Genomic DNA, 22,632 nt, shown 5'->3' on the forward strand with positions numbered 1-22,632 from the left:
GTCTCCAGAAGGGTATGTATATCAGCAAGCACTGGTCACTGGGATCATTTTGGAGGCTGCCTACAATGCTCCCCATAGAAGTGTTCATGCAGTAAAATAATATACATGGTGTCTAAGTTTAGTAAGCACTCATGAAAGGTTTATTATTAGTAGAAATAGTTATTGTTGTTACCATCATCCTCATTGTCACCTGTTACACTCATTTTCCTATTTGACTCAGTATCACATTAAGAACCAAAGAATGCATTTAAAATAAAGGTATATTTGCATTATGTAGGAGGCACTTACTACCAGTAAATGGAAACCTGCCCAAATGAGGTAATATAGGAAAGTTTAAAAGAGGACTTGCTTACAAAGGTGCTTAGGCGAAGGAGCTAGGGATAGGGCCATGCTCCAGAAACAGATCAGCAGGGAAGTAGTGGCCACTACTGTCACTAGGTGTGAGGGGAGCAATTAATCAGGTCTGGGAAAGGGTGGGGGGGACTTCTGGCAAGAGTCATGACCTTTAGCAGAAGAATAGTGCCAGAATGCAGTGATCCACCAGGGTAAGAGCTGAGCAGGGTGGAGAACGGAGACCATGGACTGGAGGAGTGGATGGAAAATGTACAGCATGGGCAATCACAGCTGTTCACTAGTGGGACATTTCCTGTGATGAGACACCATGTTTCGTCACATAAAAGAGGAACTGAAAGGCAGTTAATCCTGACTTTCCAAGATAGGGGTGAGGCAGGGGAGGCACTAGGGAACACACCTTCAGAGGCATCGATCTAGCCTTGGTTCACAAGACTCCTACAGTAGCTTGCATTTCGGCCAGAGCGGAAGCTCTGGGGATTAAATTCACAGATGGCAGACTGGTCCAATAGAAGTGCCTCAGGGAGCTCCTATGGACTGCAGGTTTGATTTTAACCAAGAGGACCTAATGACGTGAAAGGCACTCATTCTTCTGTGTTTTCTGATTGTACAGCCTTGTGACTCTGGCTAATAGTGACGCCTTGCTTCATTGGTCAGGAACCCACAAAGGTACCTGAAGAAGACCTCTGGGGCTACCAAAGCCACAAGGTTTCCCAAACATCCTTCTCAACCCATCACAGGGATCTGGGAGCTGTAGTATGGGGAGAGAAAGCAGTGTAGCTGCAGGGCCAGGAGAAGTGTGAGCTTAATACAATGACCAAGAAAGGATGTGAGACCAATGGACTCAAGGAGGGGTCTGTGCTTTCACAGGCAGTCCCTGTGGAAATCTCAGCTGGGGTTTTGTTTTGTTAGTAGTGCTGGGGATCCAGCCCTCTTTATTTTTTATTTTGAGACAAATCTTGCTAAGGTGCTCAGGCTCATCTCGAACTTACAGTCCTCCTGCCTCTGCCTTCTGAGTAACTCAGATTATAGATATGTGCCACTACTCCTGGCTTCCCTGTTTTTTTTAAATTAATTTTATTGGTGCATTTTAGGTATACAATATAATGACATTCATCATTGGAAATTTGCACCTTTACATAGTCTCTCTTGGTTCTTATTTTTTCCCCCTTCCCCTGCCCTCCCTCCAACCCCTCCATCCCTCCTTATTTACAAAGACTTTGTTTCCATTTTTTCATTTTCTCATATTAATTCCATTCCCTTCTTTCCTCTGGCTTCCCTGTTTTTGTTTTTGTTTTTTGGTACCGGGGATCAAACTCGGGACCTCACACTTTTGAGGCAGGTACCAGAACCACTGAGCTAAATCCCCAGCCCCTGCTTCCCTGTTTTTTGAATAATTATTTCCATGCTTTGAACTGTGAAATTGGAAGTCATTGCAGAGGCCAGGGAAGGTTGAATTTGTTTACATTATTTATTTATTGTGGCAATTGATATTTGTTTTTAAAATGCTATTCAAATATGAACAATCTGGAGACAACTCTTTAAAAGGTGAAGAGGGCACTTGCTAAAATATCCTAAGAGTATTTTTGAAGAGTTAGGGATAATAGGAATGTTACAGGATAAAGAAGACATCATAGTAAGGCTGTTGATTAGCAATGACTGAAATGAACTCATCCTCAGGAAGGCCCACGACGTAAATATTAACAGAGCCCTCCTGGTGGACATTGAGGAGATAAAAAATTAAACCCATAAGTAAAGAAACACCAGGAAGGCCCCTTTTAAAAAAAATTGCACATTTCTATGTAAATATATGCACAGAACTAGCAGTCCTTTGTACTTTGTTTTCATTGCAGTTAACTCAGTAGTCAGGAGGACAGAATCCCCCTTGTCCTGCTTCTTCCTTGTGTTAATTTACTTTCCTCATTTTCAGTGATTTTTACCAGCTTCACCAGCTCAGGGAAAGCACAAGGAGATTGTTCTGGTTCTTTTTTGAGATGGTCAGTCAGGTGCGATCTGTGGGGAAACAGGAGAGGCTCAGGAAAACAATTCATTATACTCAGTGTTCCTAAAGACTGGAGGGCCTGCCATTCGGGACCACCTGGGAAAGCACAAGGGTGGTCAGGAGGCAGGAGAGACCAGGTGAGGGGAGAGCTAGGCCCGAGCTGTTATTAGAGTTTCTCCAGGAGAAGGCTGGTCAGGGCAGGGTGGGCCATTTAGGATTGGCTAGTCTGCTTAACTTAAAAGGGTGGTAACAATAGGGGTGGTACCTGGCCCTGGGATAACTAAGGCAAAGGGAATTGCCTCCTAGGTGTATGGGACAGATAGAGAGGTTTGGTTAGTTAACACATCAGAAGCCTGGGCTGTGTGTGTGGCTCCTGATAGAAGCTTGCCTAGCATTCCAGGCCTGGGGTTCCATTCCCCTTAGGGGAGGAAAGGAGGGAGGGAAGAGCGGTAAAGAGAAAGGAAAAGGAGAGGGGGAGGGGGAGAGAGAGAAAACTCTATTTATCAAATGTCTGCTCCTGACTGAGCCCTTGGCTATATCTAAGAATTGGCTAGACCTGGAAGAGGCAGTCTCTCTCCAGTCAGAAAGATTTTTAAGATGCCAAATCAGAATAGTAAGACTACAATGTGGAGATAGAAAGAAGTATGAATTGGAGATGGTCCTAGGAAAGCGAATAAGAAAGAAGAAAGAACACATGTGGGGCTTAATCTCTAGAAAAAAAATGAGGGGGTAGGGAGAAACTTCTGAGTGCTATTGTTACAGGAAATAATACTAGAGATGAAATATGAAATATTATATCTCCCAACCTGTTAACTGTATGATACACCAAGTTCTTGTTCTCTAGAAACTGAAGAATGAGTCCTAGGAACAACGGAGGTTAAGAGTAGGAAGATAGTTATTGATAGGAAAGCTCCTGAGGGGCAAGAGGGTCCTGAGTGGGTAGCCCGGGGAACCCCACTTTACAGAAGACTTTTATAGGGTGCGACCCATGTGGGTACGACGTGGGCCACAGCCATGAAGTCCAGTAAGGTTACAAGTATAGTCACTTAGTAATGGTGGTCCAGTTGGGAAACAGGTCACGTAACAAGTGTGGATGGAAAGAACAAAGATTCTCCTAGGAAGTGGTGGGTCCAGAGGTCTCTGCTCACCCACTGGGGTGGTTGATGTCTATCTAGACTTCATTAGGCCAAGTGTTTGTTCGTTGAGGAAGTATGTAGACCTGGTCAGCTTGTCTTTATCTTGAGGCCTGGTTTTCAGCCGATGTGTCTCCGGTGCAGCTGTGGTATGTTTCACCTTTGTCCTGACCCTCTCCAGGACCTGGCCCTATCTGACTGTCTGTAATATTTCTACCTAACTCATCTATCTGTAATACTATCTGCTTCCTTCCTCTCTCTTTCCAGATGAAGAAACTGAGGCCCGTGGGTGCAGCATTGCTCATCTGCAGACCCAGCTACTCAGGAAGCTGGGGCAAGAGGATCACTTGAGAGCAGGAGTTTGGGGCCAGGCTGGGGAACTTAGCAAGGCTGAATCTCAGAAAGAAACTGAGTCCCAAAAGCAGTAGACTACTCATTTCAAAATGGTTTTAGAAAAACATGGAATGTATTGAATTGGCTCATGTAAATCAAGAGTCCAGAGGAAAGGTCAAATGGAGCCAAATGCACTTCAGGATTTGGTGGCTCCAGCTTGCTGGTTCTGAATGGGGTCCACTGTGAGCCACTCCTCTTCTTGTGTGACTGCAGTACCCGTTAGAAATCACCATGGAAAGACCATGTGTCCATTCCAGGAGGAATGGGGTAGGCAGATCAGGCCAGCCCCATCTCATGCTTACTGGAGCTGGAGGGTGTGCCTGCCCCACCCAAATATGAAGATGCTTACTGCAGCATTATTTATGTGGCTTCTACTCCTGGGAGAGTAGAGGTAAAGAGTGGCGGATGCAGCAGCAACTTGGGTAAATCTTCAATCCCAGGGCGTAGTGCAAAAAGTAAGAAATTAAATGTGATACACAATCTATTACCATTTATGCAAAGTAAAAATACATACAAAATAATAATACTATTCTGCACATACAAACAAAAGATTTACATTAAATCACTAGAGTGGTTATCCATGCTAGGATAAAAGTCAACCAGTACAAGCCCACTACACACACACTGGAAAGAGAGATACTTGCAGGGAACCATGATGCCTAGGTGTCATGGCCCAGAGAGTGATAAACTCAACCCCCTGAAATGGGCTTTAAAAATTACAATTTTAAATATACACTAAAATACTAAAAATATTTAAATATAGATAATAAAAGTAATACAGTAGAATCTATGAGATTGGGGCAATTACTAAAATCTGTGATTTGAAAAAATTTATTATCTGTGTTAAAGTACTTACAAATATTACTAAGTCTAAAGATCTTGTAAACTTAAAACCTTCATTCTGCTTTTTCAAGAAGGCGGGAGTTCTAAATTTGTACCTGTGATGATAATTGGTTGTTATCAGTGTGCTACCTATTCAGTAGCCTAGAAAAAGAGTTCTTTTTGTCTGTCCCTTTAACGCACAGAGACATTTTAACAATGAGAAAGAAATGCCTTTTGAAAATAATCTCAACTGTGGAGAGGGTATTTTTGACGATAGATGTTTAGAAAAATTGTCATTATCTTGTGATTTTGTTTTTTTAAAAAAAAGTTTACTATCTATGAAAGCTCTTATGTCTATATATACTTAAAAACTCAGAAGAATTTTAAATCTTTCAGAATATCTTTCAAATGGATAAAGAAAATTTGGTGTATATATATATACACACACAATGGAGTATTATTCGATTTCATTTCAAAAAGAATGAAATTATGTCATTTGCAGGAAGATGGATGGAACTGGAGATCATTATGTTAAGAGAAATAAGCCAAGTATCATGTGTTTTCCCTAATACATGGAATCTAAAAAGAATTTTTGAAAAATTCTTCTAAAAATAAATTTTGAAAAATCTAAAAAGAATTTTTGAAAAAAAATTTCAAATTTTGAAAAATATGTGGAATCTAAAAAGAATTTTTGACATGAAAGTAGAAGGAAACTATTATTAGACAAAAGAAAGGGAATAAGGGGAGGAGGCAGGAGGTGTAAGGGAAGATAATAGAGGGAATAGAAATGATCAAAAATATGTTATATGCATGTAAGAAAATAGCACAGCAAAACCTAATATTTTGTAAAATTAATACACACTAATAAAAAAAGCACATTAAAAATCATCCAGTGTATTTTAGAAGGGGAGGTATATCTATAGTCTATGTTAAAATATAAAATACAGGCTGGGGGCATAGCTCAGTGGTAGAACACTTGCCTAACGTGTGAGGGCCTGGGTTTGATCCCCAATACACACACGCACAAACTTGTGTGCGCACACACAAGCACACAACACGCATACCCACAATTCACCAGCTTCTTATAAGCTTGCAAGAACAAATGACTGATTTCAGCAAAGGGAAAAATTTACCAACCAAATATCAGTCAAGACCCTGTGACTTCCTGTAGGTGAGATTGAAAACAAGTCTTGTGATTTCCTAAGCCTGCTCAGTGCCGTCGTTCCCCGTCTGGGGCCAGGAAATGCTGTGCAGCCTCTTCTATTATGCCAGCTATATGGTCCAAAAGCAAATAGTAAACTTAGAGTTGGACCATCGAATCCCTTTACAACAAAGGGTTAAACCAAGTTTCAAAAAAATAGCGAAACAGTGAAAAGGTCATCAGGGATTGAGGTTAGGGAATTAGTAGATGTAACACAGAAATTTTAGAACAGTGGGACTATTCTGTACAATACAGTAGCATAATGGTTTATGATACTATAATAGCAAGTGCATTTGTTATACACTTGTCAAAAGTCATAGAATATACAACACAAATAGTGGCCCCTAATGTAAAGTATGGACCTTAGTTAATAATAATAATATATATCATGAAAACAGTCCCAAGAAGGAGACAGCAATACTACCTCACTACTATATCTTCAGTGACTGGTTGTTCAGATGCGATAGAATGTGTAAGCTACATGTTTTATTATACAGAGACCATCTCAATCATGAAGGAATACTTTTGAGATTTTATTTTCCTTCAGAATATCTTAGTGCTAAATTTTTAAACTGCCTTTTTGTTGAGCTGAGTGATAGGGCTTTGATTTGTATTGAAATTATAAGCTCACACTGGTATACTATTTTACTGGAGGGGTGTCATGTGTCTGACGAAGAGTGTGTGTCTATGTAAGAGATGCTACCTTTGTAGTATATGAAGAATGTCTATACCTTCATGTCTTGATAAGATAGTTTGTGATCCTTGTAAAAAAATAATAAAATGTATCAGTATTGGCTCATCAACTGTAGCAAGTGTATCCCACCAATATGAGATGTTATTAATAGAAGCTTGGTGAGCGGGTGCTGAGGGGGCATGAGGTATCTCTGTACTTTCTGTCCAATATTATTTCTGTAAACCTAAAACTGCCTCCCAAAGTAAAGTTCTACAGGGTTTTTATTTGTTTGTTTTTGTTTGCGTTTGTGGCCCTGAGAATTGAACCCACTGAGCTACATCACCAGCACTGTTTTCGAGACAGGGTTTCGCTAAGTTGCTAAAGTTGTCCAGGCTGAACTTGAACTTGCAATCCTCCTGAGCTATGATTACAGGCATGCACCATGACTGACATTTTTGTGTCTGTTTGTTTGTTTGTTTGTGACAGGGTCTCGTTATGTAGCCCAAGCTGGCCTCAAATACACAATCCTCCTGTCTCACATTCTGAAGTACTGAGATTACAATACATATGCAAGGCATATGCAACAATGCCTGGCTAATAAACTCTGTCTTTTAAAAATTAAAGCTTATTCAATCATTGTCCTCTTAGGAAGAATATTTTCATTTTATTTTTTATACAGAAGAAACATTTTGTACCATTAAAACATTTTAAAAATATTCTTTATCTTTAATTTATATTTTCATGTATGTTTAACAATGTATAAAATGATTATAACAGTTATACATGATTGCAATTTATAAGTGAATCAGTATTGTATTGGTCAGCTTTCCTGTTGCTGGGACAAAATACACATACACAATTTAAAGGAAATGGTTTGTTTGGCTCATGGTTGCAGAAATTCAGTCTATGGTCAGCTGGCTCCAAATAAAAACAAGTTACATAATCCCAAAGTACGATGGCATGGGATACATATTTAATTCCAAAAAGGAGGAATAAGGGGATAGAAAACAACTGGACCAAAGCAAAACCAAAACTTAGTAGGGCAACATGAAGTCCTATAGTTCCATGTCTGACATCCATATATATATATGCATGCATGATGTGAGCTCCAAATGGCTGGGCAGCCCCACCCCTGTGGGACTTGTTGGTTGCAGACCACATGGTGTCTCTCTTGTTCTGGCTCTACTCACTGCCTGTGTCTTTCCCCAGCATATGTTCCGTGTTCTTGGCATCTACAACTTCATGGGGTCTCCCCTGCAGCTTCAGCTTCATTCCTACAACTTCACACATCCCCAGCCTCAGGCCCTACTTGACTGGCCTCCCAGACTTTGCTTTAAAATATGGGTGTAAACCTTCATGGTCCCACAATTCCTGAATTCTGCATACTTGAAAAACCAGAATCATGTGGATGATGCAAGGTCTGCTGCCAGCTCAAGCAATAGCCAGGCCCCCTTGGACCATGGCTACAGCATCCTCTGAGTGCTTGGATGGCTGAGGACAATGAAATGAATCCTGGGGACTCCATTTCTCCAGCAGGGGCCCAGGGGCTTTCTTTTCAAATAAAATGTTTCCATTTTTGCACACTTGAGCCTGCCATTGTTGAGGTCTTCCTGATTCCTGAGATGCCCTCAAGATATCTTTCCTCTTGCCCTGGTGTAAGTACTTGGTTTCTCTTCAATGGCACGAAACTCTTCAGTAACCACAGCTTCTTTGCTCCACCATTACACATGGTTCTTTCTGGCCAAAATTTACATTTTTAAGTTCTTTCTGCTCTGATTTTTGCTCTTAATTCTCACCATAAATTTGACTAAAAGCAGTGCACATGCTGTCTTGAAATTTCCTCCATGAGATCAGTTAGTCTGCAACCTTTCAATTTAGCCTTCTACAAAGCTTCAGGACATGTACATACGTAGCACATTATTAACAAGTGTGTAATATGCATGTCCTCTAGTCCAATTCCCAATAGAGTTCTTATTTCTGACTGAAACCTCATGAGCTTGGCCTTTGCTCTCCACATTCCTATCACCACTCTGGCCTTCTGAGCTCTGACCAGAATTACCCATCAAGCTCTACTTACAGCATTCTAGGGCCTCTCTAGCCTGCTTCTCCAAACTTTTCCAAACTCTTTCCACAAGCCAGTTCCAAAGGCTTCTGAACCAAATGGTTAGATAAAGTTATAACAATGTCCCTACTTCTCTGGTACCAATTTTCTGTATTGGCCACTTCTCCCATTGCTGAGACAAAATGCCTGACATACATCTTAAAGGAGAAAACAGTTTATTTGCCTCATGGTTTCATTCAGCCCAAGCTTAGCTGGCTCCAAATCAGAAACATCATGGTAGCAGGGCATGGTGGAGCAAAGCTCACTTCATAGTGGCCAAGAATCAGAGCACAGGGAAAGAATGTCTCCAAGAGATGTACCCTCCAAAGGCTTGCCCCTAGTGACTCACCTCCTCAACTGTCCCCACCTCCTAATAGCACATTTCAGCTATTAACATCAGTGGCTTACTCCACTAATGAATATAGGGCCCCCATGATCCTCCACTCCCTGGGAGTCTTAATCCAGTCAAGCTGACCATTAAGATGAACTGGCACAAATATCAGTCTATGAAGATGCATCCTTAAAAAGTTTTGCTGATACTGTGCATATCGAAATGTGTGGTTCACTCTGCACTAATGCGTTCCTGTGGAGAAAGTAGATTTTGTAGGGCTCAGTGATGAGCTCTTTGGAAGGTGGTGCCAGAGGATGCATTACTGAGGCTGTAGCAACACCAGCCAGGTGGCACTGCATGAAGAAGTCTTGCAGAGGAGCAGTCACGATTTGGGGTTGAGGGATTTGGCTTCCGTGCACAGTGCAGAAAGTGGGACATTTGTGATCTGAACAAATGATAGGCAGGCCAGGGCAACAAATGAGGAGCCCTGGTTCACTTAGGTCTTCTTGCTGGAAAGGAAGAGCATATTGGCCTAAAGGAACTATTAGTAAATGAGGTAAGGAATGGTGGGCTTTAAAATGGGTAGATGTTGTCAGCAAGATGATTCCAGCAGCACAGTGGGACCTGCCACACCTGCATTCCCTGGCTTTGTATGCCTTCATACTCTCCAGAGTAATAAGACCCCAAGGATTGAACTGAGGAGAAAGATTCAGAGAGCTGGTAAAGAAGGAAGCAGAAGCCCTGGCTTCCTCTGAGATGACATCCTGTCATATATAGCAGTGTTTCTGTGCCTTTGGGTATCAAAACGCGTTCTCCCCACACTATCATGCAGAACACCAAGATATGAGCACAGACAGCTAAAGGCCAAACTGCCCTTGGAAGGACACTTAAGGCTGAGGGTGGAGCTCAGTTGTCCTCACATCTGATCTTCCGATGGGGATCCTATGGCATGGTTTGAGAGCCACTGCTGGAGAAGCAAGTCCAAGCTCCTTGATGTGGCATTTGGACCCTTCCTTGACATCACCTTTAATTGCTTTCATACCATCTTGTCCTTGGCCACTCCCTGCTTTTATCTTATCACCCAGAGTGTAGAATGGCTTCCCCTCCTACTGAAGCTGTCTTCTCACATTCTGCTCCTGCCTCCCCTCTGCTTGGTATGCCTTTCTGCTGGCTGCCTCTAGCCCAGGCTTTGGAGTTCACCTGTGACATCATCTCTGATAAGTGCTCTGGGCTCTCTTCATGCCCTTGACCTGTCCGCCTCTGCACAGTGCTTCTCTCCACTGGAATTCTTTCTGTATCTCTTTTTCTCAGTAGGCTATGAACTCCCCAAGGGCAAGGCTGTTGGTGATCTCTGAGTCCTCTATTCTGGGTCACAGCATCTAGAGAACTGGCTGCTATTGTTGAGGAATTACCAGACACCTGTTCAGTAGACAAGGGATCTTTCCTGAAAAGTAAGTTTGAAGAATGGGGAGAACAGTGTGCAATAAAGAAGGGAGAGACACAGTGCCAGAGAGAACTGGGGAAGAGAAGAGCTGAGAAATAAGGAACTGAGAAATAAGGGACAGGAAAACTATTAGCTTTGTTTATTTTGGCACAGTCACTGGGAGTCCAAATCAGGTCTTGGACTTGTCAGAATAGGATGCACTGCTGCTGGCTGCAGTGGTGAACAGTAACAAGAAGATACACACACACACACACACACACACACACTGCTGCAACAGAGGATCTTCTAGGAGTTGGGCTGCAAGTCTCAGGGCTCCAATCAGCAGAGTGGACTTTGGAAAGGAGATCTGCTCCACCAGGAAAGTCAGTTCCCAAGAATGTTGATTAAGGACTCTGCCAGCTCCAACTGCAACTACCAGCTTGGGAAGAAACTTCTTACTGGAATTGTTTGGCCATGGTTAGGGAGGGGCAATGGAACAGGTTTTGTATGATGAAAACCAGATGGATTCCAGGCAATGCTTTAAAATGTTGGACAATCTCTCCATCGTGCTATTCTCCACGTAGAAAGTGAGCTGGCAAAACACTCACTTCCCTGCTTCACAGGCACATGGCAAATGGGACCAGTGCTGGCTCTGCTGGTTTTGTGACCTTGAGCAAATTCTTTAACATGTCTTTGAGTCCCAGTTTTCTTGTGCATAAAATGGGGGCAATAATTACATCCCCCCTCAATAACCAGTGACATAGGCCATCTGTGTAAAGCCCTTACTACAGGGCCTGTGTTATGGTTTGTATCTAGATGTCCCCCAAAGCCTCATGCAGTCATCAGTGGGGCTTTTTCAGAGGTGGCTGGATCTAGGGTGTGTGATGCTGGAATTGATTCATGGTGCAGGGCTAGGAACAAGGGCAGTGGGATTAAGGGTGTGAGTGCTACTCATCCTAAGTGGTCTGGATAAGATAGAGGGGCCGGAAGACCCTGTTAAGGTCTCTCATTTTTGCTATTGTGTGGACACTAGGAACTGTTTCTCCTCTGCAGTGTCCATCTGCCAAGCCACCCTGCCTTGGAGCCAACTGATTATGGACTGAAACCTCTACAACCGTGAGCTATAATAAACCTTTCCCCCATTAACTTTGGGTGTCGAGTATTTTGTCTCAGTAACGAGAGAAAAGTAACTGAGACACCCTGGTTGTCAGCACTCAGTACACATTTGCTAAAATCATAACTGCTACCATGCTGAGCCATTTGGGAAAACTTAATTGAAAACAAATAAAGCCGGCTGAACTTACCGAGAGGCAACATAGATAAAGTCTGCCACTCCACACATGGCCCACAGCATTGGCCTCACATGGGAGGTTTCAGAAATACAGTCTTGGGCAGGATCCAACCCACTGAGCGTGCACCTGCACTCGACAGGATTTCTGAGGTGGTTATGCGCCCACCTGACGTGCAAGAAGCCCGACATGACATCATGGTGACACCGAGGAATAACAATACATTGGTCTGGGGGTGTACCTCAGTGGTAGACCACTTGATTAGCATGCACCAAGGGCCCAGCACCACAATGGAAATACTTGAAATATTTCAAGACAATACTTGAAAATTCTGACATAGTGGGTTTTAGTGTTCTCAACACACACCCAGCCACACACACACACACCCCAAAGTAAGCACATGAGGCAAATACACCTGTAAAATGGCTTAATTTAGCACCTCTAGGTCACTCCCCAAGTGACCTGCCCCTTGTGACCGGGCCCTACCCCTAACAGCAAGATTAATCCATGGATGAGAATAGAGGTTTCATAATCCAATCGCATCCAAAAAGCCCCACCTCTCAACACATGAGGCTTTGGGGGCATATTCTAGATCTAAACTATACCACAAAAAATGCCCGGAAAGTGATTATCCTCTAGAAACACCCCATTTCTTGTGTTTTTTTGTCAATCATTGGGAATTTTTTTTTAGCAAAACTTTTTTTGGTACGTTTTAGATATATATAATGGTCACATTCATCATAGGGAATCTGCTTCTTTGTCCCCCCCCCCATTCCCCTCCTCCCTTATGTACCAAAGCTTTGTTTCCATTTTTTCCTTCGATTTTCTCTTTTCTTCTTGTCCCTTCTTTCCTCCTCCCCCGCCCCTTGTTCCCCTTCTCATTTGGACATGTTCTAATCATTGGGAATATTTTGAAGCTGGCCTGCAGAGAAGAGGGGGAAGGATTGGATGAGTTGAAGGAAGCTGGGGGAAAGGCCTGGGGTCCCTGTGACTCAGAGGTCTGCTGAGAACAAAGGAGACACCCTTAAGACCCTTCAGGACCTGGAGGTTTACGTGAGAGATTAGGGACAGAATGACCCCTAGCTAGCAGGGAAGGTGGCGAGTTACAGGCTCAGTGTCCTGACAATGGGACGACTGTCATTGGTCACTGGTATTAAGGTGTTGGTGCTGTGGGTCTCCCTCCTGACTTTTATAATATGAGTTCTTCATCCAGAATGTTCAGAGACTGCCCGGGCAGAAGATTTAGCAGAAGACAAAGGCTAGGAAGTCTGTCTCTCTGTCTCTCTGTCTCTGTCTCTCTCTCTCTCTTCCAGTTCGAATGTGATTAAGAGTTTTCTCTCTCCTATTGGTATGAAAAAAGATGGTAAGAGGAGGGAGAGGAAGCCTGGCCCCCTAGGCCTTCCCAGGACTGTGTGTAGGAAGGAGTGGTGAGTGGGGAGGCCCCCGTGAGCCGCTGGGGAGTCTCCAAAGCTGACTGCCTTATTCTGGGTCAGAGGGATGCTGTTGTTGGGGACCAGGGTGGACTCTGCAAAGCCAGGACTAGTGTGAGCGCTGAGGCTGCCATCTCCTCAGGAGAGTGCCCCCAGGACGACTGGCCTCTCAGGGGGAGGTGACCTCTCAGACAGAGATGGCATCTTAGGTGAGGGTGGCCTCTCAGACAGCAGGCCTAGGCGGGGTTCCTTCTCTTTGGGAGAGAGTGGTGATATAAGGGGACTTAAGGTGTGAAGGGAGGGGTACGTAGTTTAGGGTCCTTTGGCTCTGCTCAGTGGGTGGGTGTCTTTCCCATTATTGCCGGCAGACAGTGAAGGATCCTTAAGCTGCTGTGAACAATCCCCTACCCCCAACCATCCTTTCTCCTGGGAAGTCCTGAAGTGGGAAGGAGGGAGTTCAACCTCAGCACCTTCCTGTTTCTTTTCATTTGCTGACTCCCTCACTCAGGTTTGGGCACTAGCTGGCTTCCACCCTAGCCCCTAGCCCCCAGATCTAATTTCTTAATCATTCTCACATACAACAAAGCAACAAACAGCTGACTTGTTCTAGGGCATGCTCAGTGTTTGGGCCAGGATGCTTCTTTGTTGTGGGCCTGCTCTGTGCACTATGGGGCATTTTAGGCATCTGTGGCCTCCATCTACTACCAGTTAGTAGCATTCCTACTACTAACATTCCTACAGCAGATTATAATTATCCAAATTATCCCCAACTGAGTCGCTGGGATCGGGGTCATAAAAGAATCTGGGGCTCAATAATGGCTCCAGGAGGCTCCAACATCTCCTAGCCAATCTATAAGCAGCTTTGTTTCCTAGTGTTTTTCTTATTCCCCCAACCAAGGCCAGCACTTGGGATATCTATCAGTGCCACAAAACTAGGACCTGTGCAGAATTGTGTAAAAATAAGGCTTTCCTTCAGAGAGGTAAGTAAGGCTGCTGCTGTTCTTTCCTCTTAAGGCCAGGAGGTGAGTGACCAAGGCCTGGCCCCACAAAGAGACTCTGTGTGTTGCCAACCCTAGTGAGGGCCTGAGGGTGGGGATAGGTATACAAGGAGGCCAGGTGTACTAGCTGGAGTCCCCAATTCTAGGTCGGCTTTGCCAGTTAGCTGTCACAGTGACCCAGGACAGAACACCTACCTGCAGAGTTAAGTAGCTTGCCCTGGTTCCCACATTTCAACCCCAATCTCTCATTTGCAAAATGAAGAGCCTGAATCTGAGATTTCATGGGGGATTTGGACCAGCCAGTAGACCACTGGTGTTTGGGGAAAATCTAGAATTAAATGTGTTCAGCGGGAAAAAAAATGGTTTTTTATTCTGAGATTATGACCTCTCTATTGTTTGGTTTATAGTTAACAAAGTTAGATACAGGCAACCTCATGTTGGTCATTCAAAAAATTACCTTAGATATTTTACATAAAATCCCACAGTCTGGAATCACTGACTAGAATCCTGACCATCTTGAGGGCAGCTGGGTGGACAGGGCACATTCCCATTCAGATGCCTGACAGGTAACCAAGGCAACACCTCTAGGATCCTTTCAGGACAGGCAGAATTTCTCTGACACCACAGATTCTAGCATTAAATACATCTTACCTTCCACTGACGATTATACCACAAAAACTGACCAAAAAAACTCATCATGCATTTTGGCAACAACAGAGCAATAACTATGATCTCCATTTTTGACAAGCAGCAAAATAACAGTTCTGCATGAGAATCACTTTTTTAAACTTTTAAATTTTATTTGTACATGTTTGCAGTTTGTGTAGAGAACCTGTTTTTAATTAGGTGTGGAGCTCTGTTGCTTTTTGATTTGGTTAGATTAAATTAAATCAAACAAATATGCACTTGAACACTAACTGGACAAAGTTAGGGGCTGTGGGAAAACTAAGAGTGGATTAGACACGGTTGCTGCCTTCAAAGGGTTACTTTACAATTAGAAGGGAAGTGAGAAAACACCTGGCTATGGTCAGGAAGACAGCGGGGAGAGGCTCAGGATGGACACTGTCACAGTGTGGAGGAAGCAGAGGTCACTGGGAACAGGGGCAAGATTATGAGAAAACCAGACCTTGTGAGGGATTCAGGGGTAACAACTGTGGTTGCCCCGATACACCTGATTCCTGGCACCCAGTAAGTGCTCAATAAATGTGAGAAGAATTAATCAGTACAGGTTAAGAGTGGTGGAAGTGTTATTTAAAATAGTTACTGAGCACTAAGCTTTTCTTGGATTTAAAGCTATTTGGGACAAGCTCTCAGTTTAAGCAAATTTTTTGCATGCACTCTGGGATGTTTTCCTGCTTTTTAATTCACTAGCTGTAGTACTTTTTTTCCAGCACAAGAGGGGGCTGCTTCCTAGTTTATTTAACTAAAATAGCCTTTTTTCTGTTTTTTTGGTTTGCCTCAGCTTTTCCCTCAAACTTCAGTATAATACTCTAATGTGCTGTTTAACCATCATCCCAAAAAATAGTCCACCAAAAATATCCTGTCATACTTCAATAAAATGTGTACCCACAATACATTATTTTCTAAAATGAATTTCTCCTAAATTACACAATTAGTAGGAAAAAAGTAAACACCAACATTTAAAATGTTTTTATAACCCCCCTAGGCCAACCTGGAGGTTTGTCCGAACCTTAGGTAAACCCAGGGGTTCCCAGTAAGAGAAGCTAGGTTTGTCAAGTACCTCAGGGTGTCACATGAGGGTTTCGAGGCTGAGACAAAAGCCATTTGTAAGGGCCAAGGCTTTCATCTTGCTGAGATGTTGGCCAGGTCCAGGCTTCGAACTTAGGATGTGCGATTTCTTTTACAAAAGGCTGCAAAGAATAGACAATGAAGTGGCCCATGTTCAGGTAAGCCTTGAGTCAAGGCCATCTGATATTATATTATATTATATTATATGTAGTAATTAGAAATTGGGAGGTGGGTAGCAAGTAATTATATGATTTTGAAGGCTTTCTTGCTTTACTAACAGACGTCGTACAGGGCTTCATCCATAGCAAGCTCCCTAGTGCTGTACATTAAAACTAAAACCTGGGGCTGGGGTGTGTAGCTCAGTGGCAGAGCAATTCCCTGGTATGTGAGAGGCCCTGAGTTCCCTCCCCAACACAGCAACAAAACGAGCAAACAAACAAAAGTGTCTTGAATTACCAAAGTCAAATCTGCACGCTATTTGTCAAAGACATCATTTCTAGCCAATGAAGAATGTCCTGTATGCTGTGAGCGGAAAGCTAGGAGTTAGAAAGGGAAACTATACCGCAAGGACAGGAAGAGAGCAAGAGCTCCAAGAATCAGGAAAGAGGTGACAGGAAAGCTATAAAGCACAGAGAAACAGAAAGGCAACTCAGAGAAATGCACAAAACAGTAGGCCACGCCAAGCCTGGCTCCTCAGGAGTGAAACTGACTCCAAAACCACAAAGTAAGCCCAGAGAGGGCCTGATGAGCAATGGACTGGCAGCCCTGGCCACAGGAGAAACCACAGTTATTGCCAGCTGCAAGTCCAGTATGGAGATTTAGTCTGAAAGTGACTACTGCATGGTTGCTAGCTTTGGAGAAGAAATCCAGGGCAGTGCTTGCCATATCTTGAAGTGCTGCAACCGGGTGCATTCGTGAGAGGGGACCTATTGTTTGGGACTGAGGTCCTTAGCAAATTGGAATTCCCAGAGCAATGTCCTGTCCTGGTGACTAGGTAGGAGACAGCTGTGGGGAGGCGAGGGTCAGCCGCAGACCTGCTGAGAAGTTTAAGCAGGGAGTTTGGGGGAATGGAAGGCCCAGTGGTCAGCAGCACCACCTTCCATGGTGAGGAGCAGGACCTGTCCTGTGGAGTTTTCTGAGGGGCTTGAGTCTGAATGCATGGGAATCCAGGCCCACGGATTGCTTTACTCCCAGAATGGCTTCCCTCCAGCACTGAACTCCCTGACACATTCAGAGATGTGCCTGTGCCTGGACATTTGCCATGGCCCCAGGCACATAGACAGGGGCACTAAACCAGCCCACATGGCACAAAGAGAACTGGGAGCAGTGGAAACAAGCAACGCCTCTGGCATGAACGTAGGCCTGAGGCAGGCACACCATTGACCTGCCCCTCTCGTGGTAAAGGAGCTGCTGGGTTTTGTTTGTTTCCGTGGATTGGTTGTTAGATCTTAATGCTTTAGTCAACTGAAAGCAGGGAGCGGTGAACAATGTAGACTCGGATGTCTTGGGTTCAAATCCAAACTTTGCCACTTCTAGCTATGATCTTGGCAGGATTTTCTGTCTTTTCAGTGTCAGTTTCTGCATGGTAATGTGATGATGATGATGGTAATGATGATGGTGATGATTATGACGACGATGATGATGTATGATTGTTTATCTGAGACAGGGTCTCACCATGGTCACAGGCTGGGACTGTGAGCAGGCACCACCACACCTGGCTACCACATAGGGTATGTGACCTGTGAAGTACACAGAACAGTGCCTGACACATAGTAAGTACCATTAGTGTCTATGAAATGGAATTGTTACATCTAGTGAGATGTAGTCAGGGTGTATTTTGAGTGATTAAAAACCAAATAAAGCTTTAGAAAGTGTATGAGGAATGGGGTGAGGACAATATTTTGGGATTGTGCAGTAGGGATGATTGTGCACCCTGTGAATATACTGAAAACCATGGAATTGTACACTTTCAAGTTGTAAGTTTTATGGCGTGTGAATTATATCTCAATAAAAAGGTATGGAGAAAAGTTCAACTCAATAAATGTTCATGGAGGTACTTACCCCCTCCTGGGTTCAGTGAGGAATAGAGAAGTCTAGGGTATAATTCTCACTCTGGAGGGTATTGTTTAGGGACCCCCGCTCACAGTGGAGGACATTGGTACAAACACTGGTTATTGCCAGACTCAACAGCGCTAAGTAACCCCAGGTCCCACAGGAAGTATGGGAAGCTACTTCCACCAAACTGTCTTCTTTAGGCAGGCACAGTCTTGATGAGGACAGAGGATTCATATTCATAAAGTGATCGGCGTTGTAAACATCCCAGAAGACCATCAGGCGCAGCAGGGTGTGTGGCAAGGATGTGCACAAAGGTGGGCTCCAGCTGGGCATGGCGGTGCATGCTTGTAATCTCAGAACTGTGGAAGGCTGAGGCAGGAGGATCAAAAGTTTAAGTCCAGCCTAGGTAACTTAGTAACTTAGCAAGATCCTATCTCAAAATTTAAAAAAAAACTTTATTACTTTTTTTAATTAAAAAAATGTTTTTGGACAGAGTCTTGCTTAATAGCATAAGCTGGCCTTGAATTCACAGCAATCCTCCTGCCTCAGCCTTCTGAGTGCTGGGGAGGCTGGGATTACAGGTATGCATCACCACACTCAGCTAAAATTAAAAACTTTAAAAAGAGCTGGGGATCTAGGTGACGCAGATGCCTTTGGTCAGAGTTGATGTGTTCAGAGATGTTAGGAAATGCTCCCAACAGCTATGCCTAGAATTATGCATGTCCTGGGGTTGAAAACCCTCATAGCAATCGTATTAACACACAGGGATGTATATGAGTTTCATCATCATATCAGAATTCAGAGCAACACAGCTGAAGCCATATGCATTCACCGTGACCACTTATACAAGAGTAGCATGTGAGACAACGAGAACAATCTAAAGACAATTTAGGCTGCTTGGTCATCCATTCACTTATCTCTTCATTCAACAAGTTACTTTTAGCATCTACCTGACTAGTACCTGAAAATATAAATAAAATGCAGGCTTTGTCCTTTGCGAAGATTCCAAGCTAAGAGCTCAAATCAAATATGTAGGAAAATACTACCGAGTGATAATTGGCATACAGTAAAGGGCTATGAAAGTGAGAGCAGATACACTGGCTCAAAAACACTGATACGCTGAGATTCAAAAAAAGAGATTGCTCAAGAGGTTTATCTTCCTGGCTACACAGAAATACTCTTAAAAATTACCTTAACCTCACTCTGCAGGACCTTCACAGGCTGACAGAAGCTGAAGCAGGATTGAGGGAAGAGAAATGATGGGAGAGGGATGGCCATTCCCAGGCTACTTCCCAGCATCTCCTTGGAGTAGTTCCTGGGTAGTAAATGAGAGACACTCATTTTAAAATATTTCTTTAAATTATTACGTGTGTGTAGTACACAGCGATTACGTTCATTGTGTGGAGCTGGACCATGTACATGACACATCTTCATTCTCTTTCATCCCTTCCTGTCCCTCCTCTCCTGCCCCCTCCCTCCATTTATTGCTTCCCTTCCTTTTTGCAAAAGTTCTATCTTCCGTATTCCTATTGTCTCTGTTTTATTTTGCTTTATTTAGACAGTGGGTTTATCATGTAAGAGAAGCCACAGGATATTTAAGCTTGGGTTATGGTCTCAAAGTGTATCCATTTTCCTACAAATGGCTCAAATTTATCCCTTTTTATGGCAGAGTAGTACTCCATTGTGTGTAAATGCTATATTTTCTTTATCCATTCATCTGTTATATTGAATTGGCTCAATATTCCTGCTCCACCTTTCAAGCTAATTTCCTGAGGAAAAAAAACTGTCAGTGTTTGGTTAGAGGAGAAAGCCAGACTCTAGCATATGTGCAGAGACAGATGATGTTTCCCTCAAGAGGAAGTTAGTTTCTTTGTCCCATTTTGACCCAGTCCACACCCAAGAACGCTTTTCAGGATAAGAAAGAAGCATTTTTTTTTAGGTTTTTGGAGACAGGGTCTCACTCTAATTCAGGCTGGCCTTGAACTTACTAGGTAGCCCAGGATGGCCTCGAACTCACAGCAATCCTCCTGCCTCAGCCTCCCAAGTGCTGAGATTATAGGCACACACCACCACACCCAGCAGAAAAGAGCATTTTGTAATTTGAAAAAGAAAAAACTTTCTATTGTGACAAAATATACATAAAGCTTACCACTGGAACCGTTTCTAAGTGTGTGGCTCTGTGGCATTATGTCTGCTCACAAGTTGTGCGGTCATGACCACTGCCCATCTCAGACCTTTCTCATCATCTCAAACGGAAACTCTGGACCTACTAACACCTCCATCCCACCCCTGGTAACTTCTAGTCTCCTTTCTGTTTCTACGAACCCGACTCCTCCAGGTAGAACACACAAGCAGAATCGTACCATACCTGTAACCCTTCACATTAGCATATTTCACTTAGCATAATGTCTTTAAGAACTCTCCATGTCAAAATCTCAGTCCTTTTGAAGGCCGATACTCCATGATATGTATATTACATTTCCTTTATCCGCCGTGTGCTGATGGGTTCCTGGGTTGCTTCCTTCTTTTGGCTGTTGTGAATAATGCTGCTATGTACATTGCGTTCAAATATCTGTGCAAGTCCCTGCTTTCAGTTCCTTTCGACATACACCTAGAAGCGCAATGCTGGACCATTCGTGTGTAATTTCTTGGGAAACTGCCAAAGTATTTTGCATAGCAGCTGCACTATTTTACATTCCCACCAGCAAGACCCGGGTTTCCAATTTCTCCACATCCTCTCCATTTCTGCCTTTTTCTTTCCACTCCTCTGCCTTCCCAGCTCTGACTGTTAATAAGCTCTGGGGGAAGGATGATATTAGATTGACAGATTGAAAATAGAGTTCCCATGTATTCGCCCGCCAGCTCCCCCTACTGTTGGCACAGCCGCCGTACATTTGTAAACACGAGGCGATCCTGGTTGTGCGGCTGCGGATGTGGCTGAGGGTACAGCGCCTGCCCACCGTCAGCACCTCAGCAAAAAGACAGGTTCAGTACCAGTGACTAAAGTGCTCACTGATTCAGATGTCACCAGATGTCCCTTTGGGTTCCTCAGTCACTGTCCTGGTCACTGGGACACAATATCCCATGCTTAAAGGAGGGGAGGCTTATTTTGGTTCACGGTTTCAGCCAGGGGTTTGCGCTGCGGGTCTCCAGGGAGAAGGAGGCTGGCACAGGGGCAGGGCGGAGGCAAAGGAGCTCTCGAGGCCAGAAGCAGAGTGGGAAGGGAGGAGCGGGGGAGGGAGGCCCCCAGTGGGGCCTTGTTCCCACCTCCTAACAGCACACTGGGCTGTGGCCCCCACCATCCAAGCACCTTCCAAAGGCCCTCTCTTTGGCGCAGGAGGGCTTGGGGGACAGTTTCCTGCTGACCTGGCTGCAGGGGACTGAGGCTCTGGGCCCAGGCCGCCCTGGCTCCGGGCCCTGGAGGTTCGTGATGAGTCAGTACTGCCCTCCTTCGTGGCCCCGCCAGGCTCCTCCCAGCTCTTTGAGTGTGTTTGAAAATCTCCAGGCGCTGGTGGCCTCAAGCTGCGGGGAACTGGAGGTTACGGGCTTCGGCTTCTCCCAGCCCGGAAATGTCGCGGGGCCCACAGTGAGAGGCGTGGCCCGAGCTGCCCGTCCGTTTCCTTTCCGTCCAGGTGGGCTAAGGGAAGGGCGGAGCTCCGGGCGAGTCCGAGGTGAGCTCAGGGCGCTCTGCCCTCCGGCTCTCTTCAGGGCTTCTGGAAAGATGATGTCTGCCCACAGCTTCTCTCAGGACTCCATTTGGTTTTCGTTTTTGCAGTACTAGGGATTGAACCCAGGGCCTTCACATTGAGCTACATCCTCAGCCTTTTTAAAATTTTTCATTTTGAGACAGGGTCTTGCTGTGTCACTAAGTCGTTGATCAGGCAGGCCAGATCAAACTTTTGATCCTTCTGTCTCAGGCTCCCAGAGGGCTGAGATTACAGGCATGCACCTGGCTGCAGATGAATTAAGCTCAGGATCTTGTGATGAGATCATCCTGGATTGCGAGTTGACCCTAAATCCAACGACAAAGGTCCTTATAGAGACAGAAAAGGAGGCAACATAAAGACACAGGGACAAAGGCTGTGAAGATGGGACAGAGACTGGAGTTACGCTGCCATGGCCGAGGAATGGCAACAGGTGCTAGAAGCAAGGCATGGAAGAGCATCTTTCTCAGAGCCTCTGGCGAGAAGAAACTCTGTCAGCACTAATTTTGGGCTTCCAGCTCTGCCTTAGCCAGTCTGGACTTTCATGACAAAACCAAGGGCTGGACTGCTTAAACAGCAGAACTTTACTCTCTCACGTGCTGGTCCTGGCTTGAAGATGGCTACTTTCTTATTGTGTCCTCAAGTAGGAGAGGGAGAGAGGGAAGGACGGAGGGAGAGACAGAGGGAGAGAGGGATTTATATCCTCAGATCCCATGATGAAGGCTCACCTGGTGAACTCATCAAAGTATCATCTATTTTATCAAAATAAAATAAGCTCATCCATCCACTGGGCCACACAGGGCCAGCTGGGCCTAGTCCCTCACTGGACACCTCTAGGTGAGGATGGATCCCAGCACCGCTGTTCTCAGTCCTGCTTCCTTGGTGGCTGTCTGGAAACCAGGCCTTCACTAAGGGAAGAGGCTGAAGGGAAATCTTCAAAGATGGTGGAACGGATATTGGGCTGAGGACGGGTGACT

General features: G+C 44.4%; 1 long non-coding RNA gene across 1 annotated transcript; it reads right to left on the minus strand.

The window, feature by feature from the left end:
* Positions 1–5,055: 5,055 nt before the first annotated feature.
* LOC110344465 (uncharacterized) lies at positions 5,056–21,577 on the minus strand. Its single transcript, XR_015447141.1, has 3 exons — positions 20,320–21,577; positions 19,143–19,266; positions 5,056–18,320 (listed from the first exon to the last, which is right to left on the minus strand). It is a non-coding gene; the product is annotated as an uncharacterized LOC110344465 (long non-coding RNA).
* Positions 21,578–22,632: the final 1,055 nt, after the last annotated feature.

This window comes from Heterocephalus glaber, unplaced genomic scaffold (assembly GCF_053883595.1).
Source record: "Heterocephalus glaber isolate CG9 unplaced genomic scaffold, H.glaber_assembly_v1.0 deba00000347, whole genome shotgun sequence".
NCBI classification, from domain to species: Eukaryota; Metazoa; Chordata; class Mammalia; order Rodentia; family Bathyergidae; genus Heterocephalus; species Heterocephalus glaber.